Source organism: Bactrocera latifrons, unplaced genomic scaffold (genome assembly GCF_001853355.1).
Source record: "Bactrocera latifrons isolate USDA-ARS-PBARC rearing strain unplaced genomic scaffold, ASM185335v1 scaffold_133, whole genome shotgun sequence".
Taxonomy (NCBI): domain Eukaryota; kingdom Metazoa; phylum Arthropoda; class Insecta; order Diptera; family Tephritidae; genus Bactrocera; species Bactrocera latifrons.
In genome coordinates, this window is record NW_017534775.1 from 681,835 (window position 1) to 687,429 (window position 5,595).

Here is a 5,595-nt window from a genome sequence, read left to right on the forward strand (position 1 = left end):
TTAACTTTTGTTTTATTTAAAATAATAAATACATTTTTTACTCTTTTTACTACAAACCCGCACAGTTTTGATTGCATGTCTCCTTTATTTTTTTTTTACTATACATAGCCTTCCATTGAGCTCTGCAAAATTGTAGTTATTTTCGAATGTTTATTTTTCGCTTTTGCTTGTTTACCTTTTCCCTTTCAACGGCAGCGCTTTTGTTCTGGCTAACACTGTTTTGATGTGTAATTTTTCACTATTCCCTGCTTGTTTGCATTGTTCATTTTGCTTCGCAATTCAGTTTTTTCTATTTTGCGCACATTGTTGCAATTTCAGGGCGCTAGCAAATAGCTCAGGTGTAGACTAAAATATAATAAAAATGTGCTCGGGCGAGGTGAGCAGTTCACAAAAGCGCCTTGTAAGGGTTAATAGTGGAAATGGGGTGATTATGAAGGAGTAAAGGATATTGTAATCCTAAAAGAAAACATTCGAAACTATTTTTTACGGTTCATAGTAACTAGCTTTTGCAATTTGTAAGTCTTGCTAATTGAAAAAATATTAAGTGAGCATAAAGAACCGATTAGTTTTACTTTTAGAGCCTTAAATTTTGAGGTTATGGCAATGATTTTAAATGCAAATTAATGTATTAAAAAAACTTGGCAAATCTTAATAAATTGAAAACAAATAATAAATTGAAATAAAGCTTGATTTTCTGCAAATTCTTGTAATTTCATGTGGAAATTAACCGTTTACTTTGAGTTCTAAGACTACAATTGGAAAAATTTAGGTAAAACTTTAAAAACGCTTCAAAGTCTCAAATATATAATTTATCTAAGAGGCAAAAAAAAAAAATAAGAAATCTTGGAAATAAAGTTGGAGAAATTCCTATATCTGTAACTGAAATGAAAGTAATCGGTCTGAATAAAAATTGGTTCAACTTTAGAATAAAAGACGATTGCGAGAAGGAGATTTTTACAAAAGTTTTATCAGTAAAAAAAAGGTGTCGAAAACTAGAAAAAGTGAGTTGGAAAATTTGAAGAGTTTTAAACACAAATTAAGCATAAATTTTTGCGAAAAAAGTTCAATTTTGTAAAATGAATTTAAAAAAAAACAAATTATTGTTTTAAATAACAAAAGTAAGAAGAAAAACAAGAAAAACTTTCAATTGAGCTATACCGGAGCTATAATACCCTTCACAGCTGCTTTTTTTTATTGCACAAAAGGGTTAAAAAGAGCTTTATATTAGTTTTGATCGAACTGTCAAACAGACAGCTATATGATATAGTGAACCGATCTGAAGAATTTCTTCGGAGAATGTAGCGCTGTCTTGTATAATAAGCTATACCAAATTTCGTGAAAATACCCAGTGAAATAAAAAAAAAATTGGATACAAGAATTTGTTTTGATAGGCCGGTTTGTATAACAACTATAAGCCATCGTGTTTCTCTTGGATAATAAACTATATTCAATTTCGCAAAGATAACTTGTAAAATAAAAAAGTGTTTCATACAAGAATTTTATACCGTTAGACAGTTTATCTGGCAACTAGTTCCTATATCGGTTCGATTTAAAAAATGTATTCGGACGCTACAATGTTGCTGTTGTTCTTGTCAAACAAAACCGTTTTCCAAGCCATTTTCAACACTCATTTCACTTACTGTTATTATAAAATATTTGTAATAATGTAAATTGTACAACACTTACATTTACTTATTATTCTCCGGCTCTGCTGCACTCATGTAATGCCCAAAGCGCGCTGGCAACGTGTTGCTTGTATGTTGTTTTTATTTTTGCTTTCTTGCTTTTCGTAATTTTTTCTAGTTTTGCACAAAACTCCTTCGACCGGTTTGCAGCTTTGTTTCACTTATTTCGCTGCTACGTTTAGCTTTAACAATTTCTTATTATTTTTATATTTTATTTTCCACGCCTTCTTATTCATTCACGGCACAGCAGCGTCTACGCAAAGAAATGCTGCACATGCAAACGCTCACGGCTGCCAATAAACACACGCACTCACTTAACCAGCACTGTGCAAAGCATAAACCAACAGATTTGTTGTAGTTATTCATCAGTCGATAATCGATAAACAATTCTCCGTCTGCACGTCAGACAGTCAGCGAAGCGCGTAAGCAGGTAGCATTCGAATCGTCGTGCCTGCAATCACTACCTGTTCTTAGCTGCGACGCACCGGCATAAATAGCGAAGAACCAAAAATCATAAGCACACGCACACACACGCGAAAGAAACACAAGATTTTTTTTTTTAAAGAAACTCAAAACAACTCAAAAACAAAAGATTACAAGCAGCATTCAAGTGACTGCTCGACGCTGAAAAGCAGCAGCGTCTTCGTTTCCTAGTTATTGCTTATGCACATACACATACAAACACACACATGTGCATGCGATTCTCCTTTCAGACACACGAACGGAGATTTGCTTTGCCTGATTGATTCGTTGCGCCGCTAAGCAGTTGTTGTTATTGCTGTTTGTATTTTATTTTCCACTTTTTGGCTTTGCACAGCCACGAAAATTTTCATTTAACTTCGTGATTCCACTAAAATTATTAAAAACACTTTGTATTATCATTTATTTATATCCACAAACATTCGTAAACAATTATTTTCGCGTAATTCCCTATTTTCACAAGCGATTTACCGATATTTCTGAATGGTGATGTTCGCGAAATTCACACTGCGACATTGGACACCTTGCGGTCGTGTAGTGAAATTTTTATACGAAAATGCGCAATCGTCTCCGTTCGCCTTTAAACCCGAACTATCAAACACGTCTAAACGGCACAAAAACCGGCACGAAACTAATGGAGACAAATGGTCGCACAGCGCAGCAAACCAACCAACTTCTAATATAGAGCTCGATGCTCGCGCTGCTGTGAAGTTGTTCGTTGGCTGGTTCGATGTTGCGTTGGGGTCGAGTGTGTGCGTATGCATATGTGTGGGGAGCTGACTGTTGAACATTTGTGGAACGCATTTTTTGATGAAGGCAAATATGAGCTAAGCAGATGATTCAGTAGGATGTATGATATTGAACAGGTGAGAAGAATTAGTCACTGGTGTCAGCACACAACATCTGTGAAGACAGGTAATCATAAGATCGCTTGACTACCGCGTGGAATAAGTTTCTTGAGTGCAGCAGTGTTTATTTCCCACAAGATTGTATAGTACGAGTTGTGAATATAGACTAGTTTCAAGTGCCTGGTTGTCTGTTTGAAGGACTTGGACCAAAACTGCAGACCTAAGCATCAAATAATTCCTTATCTAAGTGAACAAAATGAATCTTCAGATGAAAATTACCAGCAGAAAAGAAAGTCAAGATACGCAGAAATTTAAACCCAGAAACTCCCGTTGGTTGGAGCCCCACACTTATTTATAAAATCAGCTAGTCTCAAATACTTGTTCTACTCATGCATGCCTCAATATTTTCTGCACTTTACGTATGTAAATCCCTCAGTGTCTGTCTCACGCGACCACCATCAACATACAATCCACAACCAACATATTCGTTGATTTACTCAAATTCGTTTCAAACACACATTCAGTCCATCAAACATGTTGCACACAGGTAGCAGCAACAGCATTCAGTCCATAAATAATTACCATTCACTGCATTTGCTTCTGCCTATCAATCTTTCGATAATACGAGAGTACCGCATGAAATCTCTCGCTCTCTTTTTAAAGTCTCGCTCGCAAAGATGCTGTCATTGAATCAGCTGTTTGTGTTTGCGCTGTTAAGTTATAGTCGTAACCGTGTTGAGTAAACAATATTAAATCAAATTAATAGTCAATAAAGGCTCTTGAGATTATCATCGACATATGGCCAATACTTCTAAGGTATGAGATAATGCCTAAGGCCAACCCTGCTCATGATTTTAAGCCATTAGAGCCGGGCTAAGCGTCACTACGGCCACGATATCATACTCGACCTTGTTAATGAAGTCAAGTTAAGCTGGCACTGTGTACGAATAAAGGAGGCCCACATGGAACTTAACACATCATTTTTATTCCCTAGTAGAGAAAATTTAACACATGGTCCTGGTACTACAATTCTCTCTTTTAAGCCGAAGGTATAACTCAAAGTGTCTAGTTGGTCTCTGCTCTAATGAGTTAGCCGAAGCGCCAATACTAAGACTGTTAAGTCTCAATGCGTAATGCTATGCAAGTAGGCAAAAACTGCTTAACTCGATTAATATCATCTGGGTACCCGTTGTTATAGAAAAAGAAGGAAATGAGAGGCAGACGAGCTAGCTCGCTGACACTGGCTATTTATTTGTTCCTCTGAGGGTTTTTGTTTTTTTTCTTTTTGAAAGAAATTTATGAATTTCATATATTTTATGAAATTTAAATTTCAAAAAAAAAAAAAGAAGTTGAGGAAAATTTCGGAACTGTGGTTATATGGCAACGTGACCAAAAGTCATGCACTCATTGCACAATACACTGTTAAGCCGTTAACAGAGTCACGCAGATTTTGATGCGCTCAAAGAGACTTGCCTTTCTCTCTCCACACATGCCTCTCCCTTAACCAGCACTAACCTTACACTAAATATTTCGTGGCGCATGGAATGTTAGCCCTGACCATTGCACATTTTTATTGTTATTGTTGCGTACGGCACTTTTTGTTTACATGATTTACTTTGCTGCTTGTTGGTGGTGACTTTTTTTTTGCCTTTACTTATGTGGATGTGTGTATGTATGCATTCCACATTGAAGAGCTATGCTCTTTAGAGTTTTTGTTGCTTTGCTTATTTGTTTTTCTATTTTTTCGTTGCCTTTTCGCACGCCACCCTAACCTACCACATGCTCGCTTGCACACACATGCATACAAACATACATACATGCATATGTAGATGGTTATTTGCATAGCCCATCAACAGCTGTGTCTTCAGTGGCTGTTAGTCGAGCTCTGCGACTTTCGAGCGTCGCACCTCCGGGAATCGGGGTGACGCAAGGGAGCAACTACGCAGGAGCACATGTAATGATGCAAACATTTTTTCACAAACACACACATATACATTCTCATGTATGAGTAAATGTGTGTGCTTGCATTTAGCATATGAATTCTGCGGTTATCAGTGCAGGCGCCCAAGAGACAACAATTCCGGTCGATGGCACGGCAAGGGAGAGCGCCTGCCGCTGGTATGCGACCGATCGCCCGGCCAATCAGTATCTGTGCTGTCAGTTCGCTCGAAAATGCATTAAATTTTATTGACAGGGAAATATTTGCTAACAAATACTTGCATTACAAATGTTTACATAATTGCAATTCTAACTGAATTTCTGATAAAATTGATGATTTGACGAAAGCAAAAACAATAAAAATATGGCAAACGGGAATTTTCGCTCTAGGTAGGCGCTTGAGAAGGAAGAAAAATTTCGAAGAGAATATTTGAAGTAGAATAGTTAGGTTACAGCGGCCACCTATATACATATGTACATATAACGGAAATACGAAAGAGAGAATGAGCATAGCTTTTTTGATAATATTATAGTTATAGTCTTGTATAAATTTTTTAAAATCTAGACATATTTTGAACGTATATATGTGTGACTATTATTATTTTTAATAAAATAAAATGTTTTGACAAAATGGCGGTTTTAAA

General features: G+C 36.4%; 1 protein-coding gene across 1 annotated transcript in view; it reads right to left on the reverse strand.

The window, feature by feature from the left end:
* LOC108965053 overlaps positions 1 to 2,523 on the reverse strand; it is a 171,687-nt gene extending 169,164 nt beyond the window's left edge. The window contains exon 1 of the mRNA XM_018927222.1: positions 1,687 to 2,523. The gene's annotated coding sequence lies outside the window, so the exon portion shown is untranslated. The remainder of the gene's footprint in view (positions 1 to 1,686) is intronic.
* Positions 2,524 to 5,595: the final 3,072 nt, after the last annotated feature.